This window comes from Delphinus delphis, chromosome 2 (genome assembly GCF_949987515.2).
Source record: "Delphinus delphis chromosome 2, mDelDel1.2, whole genome shotgun sequence".
Lineage (NCBI taxonomy): Eukaryota > Metazoa > Chordata > Mammalia > Artiodactyla > Delphinidae > Delphinus > Delphinus delphis.
In genome coordinates this window covers 18,072,821-18,085,527 of record NC_082684.1, presented here as the reverse complement: position 1 = coordinate 18,085,527, position 12,707 = coordinate 18,072,821, and positions in this window count along the sequence as shown.

The window sequence follows — 12,707 nt, the reverse complement described above, 5'->3', positions numbered from 1 at the left end:
CAGATCTAAAGACATTAGGGAAGTGTTGACTGTGTTTGAAGGAAAGGCAGATTAGGAAAACAAGGAGTTGGGGATAGATGATGCATTAGAAATTTACATTGGTTCAAGATTAGTTGACCTTTGTTTAAATCTAACAATTTCCTTCTCAAACGATTACATATATTCCTACTTAATAATGACCAGTGCAGAAAGGCTGAGAGACCTTTGAAGTTCAACTGATAAATTATCTCCAGACCTTGTAAAACTATCATCATCCAGATTGCTTACTGTATATTCAAATTCAATTTGGGACAATAGGAAAATTGTAGCCATGTGTCAGCTTTAGTTGTGTGTGTGTGTGTCTGTGTATGTGTGTGTGTGTGTGTGTGTGTGTGTGTGTGTGTGGTGTATGTGTGTGAATGTGTGAGCGAGTGGGTGCTCGTATGCACGCATGGGGTACATATGCATGTATGACGGTTAGTAGTGGGTGTGTATGTGTAACTGATTGTAAATATGGCCAGTTGAAAAACTGAGCATAAATGATGAATTCTCAACAGGAGGTTTCTATGATCCAGGAACCTATCTGACTTGAAGCAGTTAATTTTCTCTGGTATGCTACAACACACTGCCAGGGACATATAGGGTTTCTCCCTGGTGAATGCTATTATGATATTTATTTCTTATTCTGCTGCACAAGTGGAGGCAAAGACCACAGGATCTTTGAGAAAAATTATTTCTTAGTCATATCAGAAAAGAGATTGCATTTTTCTGTATAGGGATGAGTTTTTCTTTCATCCCAGTGGCCTTTTTTCAAAGCCCTGAGAATTTCAACAAGTGGTCTGTCCAGCTCGCCAGCTAGTACACGTAGGCACAATGCTGTGTTTTTGTTATTATGCTCTTTTATAGTCTTTATAGCACTTTCTCTCCCTCTCTCTCTCTCCCTCTCTCTCTCTCCCTCTCTCTCTCTCTCTCTCTCTCTCCACACACACACACACACACACACACACACACACACACACACACAATGAAATTACTGTCTATTTTTCCTGGTAAAATTCACAGTTTTTGTTTCACTTTTCAGTTAAAAACATTTATCTTTCTCCCCTTCCCAAATTCACTCTTCTGGAAATTGAAAATTTACTTCTCTGCTAAACTGTAAGGTATGCCAAACCCCAAATAGCTCAGGGATCATAATTCAGAAGCCACTGGTTTAGTCTCTTGTATGAAAAGTCTGTAGAAGTAACCATGGGCCCTGGCATAAGTTTCTCAGGACAGCCAGGAAACTCAGCAGGAAGATATTGAACTTGCCTTAAAGAACTTTCCAAAAGAATTGTCAGGGTGACTGCTTCATATTTTAAACCAGGTTGTAATGCAGATTGTGTCTTTTTCAGGTAGGCAAAACCTTTTTTTGCCAGTAGATAAGTGATTCCTTGGGAAATAGCACTTGTTTCCCACCTTTTTTTAGGATTTAAAAAATCCTGGGACTGGGACTTAAGAGATTCAAGTTCTAGTCCCTGATGAAAAGTTAACTAACTGTGCCTTGGGAAAGTGGAACACTCTGGTAGTCTGTTTCCCCATTTGTAATTTGTAAAGAATGATCTCTATGGCCTCATCCAGCTCTAAAACCCTGTGACTCTAAGCTATGACTCCTTTCCGAAACACCTTCTCTCCAAACAAAATTGTCAGAAGGTGTTTGTGTTTGTTTTGCTTTGTTTGTGACTGGGTGTGTCCTTCATTTTATTACTTCCCCCCTTTATAAAACAAAAAAGGAATCCCCCTGTGGTCTATAAAATGGTTTCATATTGAGTGCTGTGTATAACAGCCAGTTTTCCATTTTAATCCTCTAAAAATACCTACTATAATAAAACAAGAGTAGACTATTACAAAGCCTCTTGCTGACTTCCTACATTGTGAGTGGGCTGCCCTCTACCCACAAAATTTTCAATTGCTAGAAGAGATGAAGTTTAAATATAGCCTGACAACCAAGGTCTGAAGTTGTAATGGCATTTTGTGACCTCTTGATATGTTATCCTATGATGCCTAGAGTTGAAGTGGGAAGAAGCTGTGCTGAATAACTTTATCTCCAATTCTATGTTGATTGTCCTCCTCTCAATAATTTCTTTTTGTGAGATAAAATTAGGTCATGCATTTTTAGTACATAAATGTGGATACTCCTACAAGTAAATCTGTAATAGGTAAAAGATTGACTGGTGAGATATGAAACAATGGAAAGGCAAGTGTGTTGGGAAGAGCAAAAGGAAAGTAAAATCAGCACAAAAATGGTGATTAAAGGGCTTATTGGTAAGAAGAAATATGAGAACTTGGCAAATGATGGGGCATGAGACAAGAGGAAGTGGAAGGCCTGGTTGCATCAGCGTTTTTGAACCTGAATAATTGGGAGGAGGGGATATCATTAGCAGAGATAGGTGGGAAGATCTGTTAAAAGGAGAGTTCAGATCAGGACACAGGGAGTCTGAGAACTTGTGAGGCTGCCCAAAGGGAGATGTTCAGCAAACAATTAAACATGAGGGATTTGAGGCCTCTGTCTTATGTAATACACTTTAATCCACAAGAATCAAAAAAAAAAAATAGAAAATGTGGTTAATTCAGTATTAAAATATTATAAATGTTTATTTTAAAAGCATATAGGTCTTACTCTGTGTTTTCAATGAAGCTAGCTGGTTCTATTAGAATTGAAACTCTTCTAAACTCAGGACAGTTTATATTGGTAACTGATCTTTATTTTATAAATTATTTTACTTTTTAGTATTTCAATTGACTAACAGCCTAATAAGCATTTTCCTACTTAAAACTAGTTCCTACTGTACAAAATACAATTTAGTTTACCCAGCTATTTATTATATGTACCTACATAGCTAACACTATGCTTAGGGTACTGTGAGATAAGAAGGAAAGATATGCTTTTATCTTATCTTAAGGTATTGGGCAATTTAAATCTAGTTGGAGGAATCAGACATGCTGGGGAAAATGGCAGCATACAGTCAATCAACAGTTATTTACGGAAAACTTAAATATATTTCTTTTCTTTTTTTTTTTGTTCTCAGTTTTTCTTTCTTTTTTTTATTTTAGAAGTTGATTTTGATTTTTTTTTTATACAGCAGGTTCTTATTAGTTATCCATTTAATACATATTAGTGTATATATGTCATTCCCAATCTCCTAATTCATCACACCACCACCGTCCCCCACCACTTTCCCCCCTTGGTGTCCATACATTTGTTCTCTACATCTGTGTCTCAATATTAAAAAAACAAACAATCCAATCAAAAAATGGGCAGAAGGCCTAAACAAACATTTCTCCAAAGAAGACATACAGATGGCCAAGAAGCACATGAAAAGCTTCTCCACATCACTAACTAATAGAGAAATGAAAATCAAAACTACAATGAGGTATCACCTCACACCAGTTAGAATGGGCATCATCAGAAAATCTACAAACAACAAATGCTGGAGAGGGTGTGGAGAAAAGGGAACCTTCATGCACTGTTGGTGGGAATGTAAACTGATACAGCCACTATGGAGAACAGTATGGAGGTTCCTTAAAAAACTAAAAATAGAATTACCATAAGACCCAGCAATCCCACTACTGGGCATATACCCAAAGAAAACCATAATTCAAAAAGACACATGCACCCCAATGTTCATTGCAGCACTATTTACAATAGCCAGGACATGCAAGCAACCTAAATGCCCATCAACAGACAAATGGATAAAGAAGATGTGGTATATATATACAATGGAATATTAATCAGCCATAAAAAGGAACGAAATTGGGTCATTTGTAGAGATGTGGATGGATCTAGAGACTGTCATACAGAGTGAAGTAAGTCAGAAAGAGAAAAATAAATATCGTATATTAACGCATATATATGGAACCTAGAAAAACGGTACAGATGAACCGATTTGCAGGGCAGAAATAGAGACACAGATGTAAATATATTTATTTTCAACAGTCATCATCCAGTGGTCTTCAACACATTGGAAGAATTTATCTGGAGGTTGGACATGGATTTCAAACTCAGAACAAAACCAAACTCATCATACACCTCCTGTCCTCTGCCCCTTCTTTTGTAATTTCTCTTTCTACAAATATCCCCACAACTCTCCATATCACCAAGTCAGATAATGACTCCTTTCTGTTTACCTATTCTTCTCCTACTCATCCCTGCCACCTCTACTCCCAAGTCAATTTGATTACATTCTTTTGCTTTATATTTCTAAATTGCTACTACTGTTTTTAATAAAGTCCAAATGGAAAGCTCTTTTAGTTCCAGTCTCCCATCTCACCACTCCCTGATCTCAGTGTTAGGCTCCTTTCCATATGAGGTCCTTGGAATTTTCAGTAATACCTTTCTTCAAGTCTACTTCATTTTGCATTTGCTGGGACCAACCTTTCAATCCTACTGTAACAGACAAAAATTTTGTTTTCCTTTACAGTCCCCGTTAAGAGTTACCTCTTCAGCAAAACCTCCTCTGATTCTCTCTAACCTAACTCTCCTACTCTTGAGCTCCAATAGTCCCCATGCTTGCCCTTAACAGGGAGCTTATAGGTTGGTTTTACTAGACTCTGATCTCTTGCAGGCAAGTAGCATCTCATCTCATTATTGTGATTATTACTATGTTTATTCAAATCTAGCATCTTATTCAGCATCTATTACACTCTAGGCAATTACAGATGGGATTGAATTGAAAAGATTCACATTCTATGAACATGTTTCTCTTTGTTGCTTTTCTTGCATCATTGTTTTTCACATTGGGTATAGGTTTTTCTCTCAGCACTTTTTCCTTTTTTATCTGTACTTTCCCCCTTCCTGTTTTCACTCTCCATACTGCCCCACCACCCCGCATCTCTCATGATATTTGTTTATTGAACCAACAGAAAAACTTCCCTTCTTCCTTGTCCTTTTCCAGCTAGCTAACCTTTTCAGAGCTTCCACTACATATCAGACACAGAGCCAGGAGTTTTCATTGATTATCTCTTAAATTTCATAGCAACTCTATGAAGTTCTGTTCTTGGTTTCATATTACAGATGAGGAAAGTGAGGCCTAGAGAAGTTAAATAATTTGTGCAAGGTCATGTTACTGAATTCAAGCTGTACTGCTGGCTGCAAGGTAGGCCAATAAATCAAGAGATGAGGTATTAGGGCAAGGAATAGTGTCTTTATTCAGAAAGCCAGAAGACAGAGAAGATGGAGGACTAGTGTCCCAAGGAACCATCTTCCCCGAGTTAGAATTCAGGCTTCTTTTATACTAAAAGGGGAAGGTGTCTGATTAGTTGTTGCAAACTTCTTGAGGCAGGAATCCTTTGCTATTGCAGCTGTCCATGTAGGTCTAGTCACAATGTTCCTATAAACCTCCAATAAGGCAAATATTATTCTCTGTTCTGTAACTTTTTCTCTCTACCTGAATGGAAAATTGTTATACCTTTAAAGTTCAGAGCCTTGAGAATGGGCAATTCTGTATATTTCAGGCTATGGGCAACATTCTTTTACAAAAGATGCAGAGCCAGCATGACTAAGCACAGGCAACAGAGTACCAAGGTTAGAGTAAAGGGATAGATCCAATATGGAGTCAGGTTTGTTCTTCTGTATTAAGTCACACAGCAAGTAAGTGATAAAAGTCAAGGCAATCTGGGTCCAGAATTAGTCTTAACTACTGTGCTTTGTTACATTAAATAGAATTATGCTAGTTAATTTTGTTTAAAGTGATTTATTCTCTCTACCAAACCATAAGGGAATAATGCTGTGGGTAGGTCCCAAAAGGAAATGGAAAAATAATACGGAGAGGATAAATGGGTGAAATTTGAGGAGATTCTGTAAAAGCAATTTGTATCTATCTTAGTTCTGATCTAGTTACCAAGGGAATCTAAATCAAGTACTTCTGACTTAGGTGTTGTTTCACCACGTTAACCTGCAGGCAGTTTGTGCTCTGTGACTTGAAATTCTGCAATAAACGTTCCTCATCCGAAGGCTTCTCATGTGCTCAGTGTGACCTCTCCTGTGGTTAGGTTTCCACACAAACAACACAAGCAGCAGGCAGATGTGAAATATCGCACACACAAGGACCATACGCTTACACAGACCATACTACCCTCTCATATTGCTGGAGCTTGTTGAGCAACTCACTCAACATTACACTGTGCTGGATTTCTTCCGCATCCAACTGAGCTGCATCAAAGCACAATACAGCATCTCACTCCAGACCATGTATTAAACACTCCAGCACTGGATCTTTACTGTGTCAGCCGCAAGTGATTCAAGTTAAATCTACTCAAGGATTTCACATTGGATTTTTGCTGGCAAGCTGACATCCCAGATATGTAAGTGCATTATTAAACATAAAATTCACATATTGTTGTACGGAATTTGCAGGAAGAACTCCTGACTGGAAGCAACCTCATTTTGACATCAAAAATCAAGGTCAAGGCTAAGCTGCAAATATAGGTTCTACGAGTGAGTTTCTACGAGTAAGGAAAAAATGGAGTTGCAGTACTTTTGAGTCTTATTACACTATGATTGATGAAGGTCTTAAGCATTGGGATGTTCGTCTTCACATCCAAATCTTTGTGTCATATCATTACAAATAGCAAGTGGAATACTTAAACTTAAGGAATTAAGTCAGAGAAAAGTTGTTTCTTTTATATGTTTCAAATACCAGGCAAATTGTGGTCTGTGTCAGTAGTGACACATTTAAATGTAGTTAACCCTCTGCCCCAAATACATACACTCTTAAGTAGAAAATGTTCATTTTGGTCCCATCTGGTTACAGCTTAAGAAAATGGGGTGGCTTTGATGTTTTCTATGTCTCCAATAATGTAAATGTCATAGCATAGAAGGTTGGGGCCTGATCTAACTTTTTAGTCTTCTAGTTTCAACTAATAAATAAATAATTAAGGTGATAGGATTTAGCAGATGATTTAGCAGGTGAATGAAGCTTCATAAATTAAAAAACAAAACAATAAAGTTGGTGCTGTGGTCTTAAATATTGGACAGGGATTGCTACCATAAATTGCCATAAATATTTTAATATGGAAAATTACAAACCTACAAAAAAAAGAGAAAAGAATATAACAAATCCTATTGTTTTCACCAACACCAAGCTTTGACCATTATCAACTCAGGGACATGCTTGTTGCCTTTATATTTCTATCCACTCCCCTCAGCCCCATAGCGTTATGCTGAAATTTGTTTCCCAGACTATTTCATCTGTAAATACTGCAATTTGTATCACTAAAAGGTACAATTCTAAAACTGGAAGCAATAACAGTATTTCTATAGTTTCAAATACACAGTCAGGTTTCAAATATCCTTTATTGTCACCTAAAATTTTTGCAGTTAGTTTGCTCTAATCAGGAACAGTGAAACTTATTTCATGTGTATTTTAAGACACTCTTTTATTTATACATTGCTTCTTCGTACTTTATTTGTTGAAGAAATTGGATCATTTGTAATGCAGAATTCCCCACAGTCTGGATTTTGCCAAGAATGTGTTGAACACTATTTCTGACTTCATTATTTTTATTTAAAAAAAAAAAACACTTTTGGGTAAAATTCTTTCCTTTCATAAGATTCATCATTTTAGATAACAAAAATTAGAAGATTATTTACCTCAGACTAGGTTTATGTCCTATTTTGCTCTATTGTAAAACATTTTCCTTTATGTTTTTATCTTATGACAAAAGAATATTATGAAAATGAAATGATTTATCAAGTTGTATGAGGGCTTTATAAATAAGCCTTGGTTCCACTGAATGCTATAGCTGTGAAAGAATTTAGGGAGCAGCCTGTTCAGTTGCTTTTTACTGTTGGAAAAACTGAAGCTCACAGAACTCAGGCTAGAATACTTATTTTCAAAGCAAATGGCCTCTTGCTTTATAGAGGCCAAGAGTTCCTCAGAGATGATCAAGTTCCTCAGAGATGCTCCACTTCATAGGATCAGAGGTTGAGATGTGGGGAGTGTGGGTGGCATATGGAGCATAAGCAGGATCTTCCTTTGGCTCTTCACTGGCATGGCTGACCTCTATTCAGGGATATCCATGGTGCTGCTGCTGAATTTTTAAGCAGTGCAGTTCAATGTAGAATAATGAACTTGGGATTTGAATAATGACTTTGAGCTGAATTCTATACTCTGGCCAATTAACCACCTATACTTTCTGAATTCTACTTTCCTCATTTATATAATGTATGTTGTGTAGTAGACTGTATTCTATCTCAAATATAATCCCTAAGGGAGGATTGTACTTCCCCACTGATATTGACATTGGGCTTGGCCTTGGGACTTTGCTCTGCCCATTCTTGGGAAGATGAATACATCTCATTCAGAAGTCAAGAATCTGACCAATAGAATATGAGCAGAATTGAGCTGTGTCATTTCTAGGATGTAGTGGTTTACCATATCTCTCTTTTCCTGAAAACTATAGTATCCCAAATAGAGGCTACAGAGCCACAGTTGATTTACAGGACATGCAGAACGAGCAAGAAATCAATGCTGTTTGTGGAAAGTCACTGGTATTTAAGGATTCTTTGTTACTACAGCATAACTCTGCATCCTGCCTGATAAAGATGGTAAGGCATGCTCTATTACCCTTATAGGGTTGTAGTGAAAATCAAATACAGACATGTAATTGGAAGCTTTTAGTCGATGTGAAGCATCTACCTTCTTCATACCTTATTTCTTGAACATGTATTTTATATCTTTAACTAGAGTGTAAGTACCTCAAGAAAACTTCAAATTATGCTGCATTTTGATAGTTTAGAATTAATGGCCTGAACAACATTTTGTATGCCCAGCATTAAAGTTAGAATTGTATTAAGGGTGTGACTCTGACAAGTATAAGCTCCATGAAATTAAGCCAATCACTTAATTTCTCTGGGCCTCAGTAAAATTGCTATCCTGTCCTGCTTTTGGCAACAAAGGCTATAACTATGTATAAGTATTTGTTAACATCTTAGAACCATATCAGTTTTTTGTTTTGTTTTTCTTTTTAGTTACAGAGGTTTTATTGCATTTTTTCATGCCTGGTAGGCTTCTTTTTCTTTTCTTTAATATCAAAAGAGTTTATTTTTTACACACTTGTTATTTTTTATGTTTAAAAATTCTCAAGAAAAGGTACCCAGAAAGTTAAAACATTTAAAAATTCAAGGTGAAGAGCAGGTAAATTAAAAAGAAAATTTTGAAAATGCATATTAATGCTTATAAAGAAATATTTGATACTGTAATTCTTGATTAGGCAAAAATCAAAATACATAGAATATTAAATAATTTTATAATGCTAAAATATACATCTTCTAGAAGCAGAGAGTTCCTATTCTTACTATCTATTTCACATTCCCTGTTGGTACTTCTGACATTTCGATAAATATCTTCTTAACAAAGTGCTGTTAAAATGTACAAAAAAGTTGAAAGGCAGAACGAGTTTACACTTAAGAAAAGGAAAAGAAAAAAGGGGAAAATGTGATGTTTGTTAATTTCATTTCATGTGGCAGCATCAGTATAATGTGTATTTTGAGAATGGTGTTTGAAACTGAGTTTATCTCTAAAGCCAGAGTAAAGCCAGTCTGCAGTGCCGACCACTATTATAGATGTTGGGGAAGCCACAGTGAATAAGACAAATCCTCCATTGTCATGGATCTTACTATTGTGGGGTCAGGGATGGGGAAGGGGATGAGGAGTTGAAAATAAACAAAAACATATGTGATATATGCTGAATTCAGAATATAGGTAATAGAGAACCTGCAAAGGGAGGCTAGGGTGTCTGCTCCAGGAAGGTAACATTGGATCAGAGATGTGAGGCAGTGAAGGACATAGAGAATGAGCCCTTTAGATACATGAGGAAGAGCATTCCATACAAAGGGAATAGCATGTAACATATGGGACAATACTTCTCATACCTGAAGAGTTACAATGAGACCAGATGGCTGGAGCTGTTGAGCAAAAGAAAAGAGTGATGGGACCTAAGTTCAAAGAGGTATCAAGAGATGAGTTACCTGAGATGAGTTCCAGTTGATTGTGTGGACGTGGGATTTTAATCTGATGAACTGGGAAGCTATTGCAGAATTTTGAGCAGAGAAGTGGCATATTTTGACTTAACTTTTGAAGAGATCACTCTGGCTGCTCTATTGAGAATCAATTCCTGAGGGTCATGGGTGGAAGCAGAGAAGTGAGTGAGGTGGCTTGTGCAGTAATTCAGGTGAGAAATCCTTGGACAGGAACGGTTGTGTAGAGGTTCAGGAAAATTGTCAGATTCTGGATATATTTTGAAGGCATAGGAAACAAGATAAGTTGATAATGTAGATGTGGGGTTTAAGAGAATAAGAGGATGTTGGCTACAAGGTTTCAGGCCTGAACAGCTAGAAGAAAGGAGTTGCCACCTATAAGGGAAAGGCTACAGGTGGGCAGGTTGGGGGAATGTCCATTGTGTATCTCTAGGGGCTGGAATTTTAAAGTGATGTCCCCCAGGCACTGCATAATGTGTGGTGTGAAGGTTCAATGGCCCTCTTGCTTCATGTAAAATTTTTACTCCTAGTTACTCTGAGCTCTCACTTTTGAGTGACTTTTTCATATGTGACCTTATATACACTTGCTGCATCCCTCCATGCAACAAAAGATCATTGTTCACAGTGCTAAGCCAAACTGAACATTTCTAATTATTAAGCATGCATATTGCTTCCTTAATCAGACTGTAAATATCTCAAAATATGAATTCAAGACTTACAACTCTATCTCTAATTATATATAGAATATTTTTGACCATCTAGTCTTGGCAAATACATGCTTGTGCCAGTTTGGTTTAAACTTGTTTACCTCTGGACAATATCACAGAAGCACAATATGACAGAGCATCCTTCTGATATAAGCTATAGGCAAATTATAGTTTGCTTATAGTTTGCCTAACCAACTATAGGGGATGTGGTTCAGGATAATGTTGGTTGATGAGTATTTCAAGCTATGACGCTGCCTTCCCTTTATGCTTCCCTTTTGTCTACTTCCCTACAAGATCCAGTTTGGGGTTAGTACTGGTCTGTAGTTAATAATGATCATCATCATTATTATAATACAGTATAGCAGACCAAACAGTGTGTTATAGGATGGTAAAAGTATCTGTATCCCAGAGATGCCTGCAAATTCTGAAGTTTGCAGAGAAGTTCCTTTTATTTAGGGAAAAACATATTTAAAGGACATTTTAAATATAAAAGGGTCAGCACTCCAATCATGCTCCAGGCCCAGGCCCTTAGTGACTGTTTTTCTATTTCCTTAGTGCACCAATCCTCCAGAAATAGGTATACCTTTCTGGTCACTTCTCAAGTGACTCCTTCCTGGATAGTCCTTTCTTGACAAAACAGTAACTAATGCTGCTCCCCTAATCCCCTGTGTCCCCTATATTATTATTCTTGATAGTGATTATAAAGCCCTGTTGTTATACATTAGTTATTAGTGTTTTATCTTTTCCCTCTCTAGTATCAAGTCCTTGAGGGCTGGGATTTCATCTGGTTTATGTATTGCTATACACCCAGACACCAGAAAAGCGTTGATGTAAACTAAATATTCATGGAATGAAGAGCTGAATGAAAGGCAAGTTTCAGGCTGTGAAAAGTTGACTAAAAAACTGTAAATTGCTTTCAAGAAAAGTCGGGTCCATGGCTTTTTTGTTTTTGTTTGTTTGTTTGTTGTTTTTAATTGAGGGATGAGCAGGGTGTCTGGAAGTGATTTGAAGGTAACTGATCAATTGCCTTCCTGAGAGCAGCCTAGACTCTTGGGTTCAACTGTCTTTGAGACTGGTGGAAGCAAGAAGGGTTTCCTTCCTTATAGTGCTGGCTTCTCAAACAGGTAAGGAGCTATGCATCCAAGAAATATTTGGTTCATCACTTACACTGACTGCCACTAAGGTCAGCTGAAGTTTCAGTGGTTCTCTGGTAGCCAAGAAGCTCTTGAACCTGAAGTCCTCATCCTCACCCACATTTCTTTCCTTCATGATATCATTGTTCCCTTTGTTAAGTCTTGGCAAAATTTCCTGAAGATTCTCCCCTAAGGTGGAGCTGAATGGTCATGTGTATCTCCATCTTGAATTCATGTATTAGCTCATAGTACAGGGCAATGGAGGGCTGTACATAATCAGTTTAGTTTGGGTGTGACCTGAGCCATGCTCTTGGTTCATCTCACTTTAGTTTGGCACGACTGCAGTCTTCTTTTCCATATCCTTTCTTACTTTCTGTGCATTCTTGGTGAACATCAGTATTCTCCTGTCTTATGATTTTACACATTCTATTCCATGAGTCCTGACACATTTCTCTTCTCTAATTAAGTTCTGTTAAGCTAATGCCCTTTAACAAGGGTGTTAAGCATCAGGGAGCCGGGCTCAGGAATCAGGAACTCTGTTAGTAGATATAGCTATAGACAGCTATTGTTTTTCATGAAATTCCATATAGTAAAGTGTAATATTTGTTGACAACTACTGGTCTGTTTACCAGTAAATAAAAGGAGAGCTCGTGGTCCCATGTTTTGGACCAAATTAGATTAGTGAGAGCAGTAGCTACATGAAGAGTAGTGACAAATTAGACAGGGGTGATCTCAGAGATGCATAGAAAATTATATGTCAGAGAAGGGTTTGGAGTGAAAATCATGGTAATGTATGCACTGGCTAAGGGTCCTCAGATGTATTTACTGGAGGGCTCTAAACTCTTGATCCACAGAAATTAAGGGACTGAATTA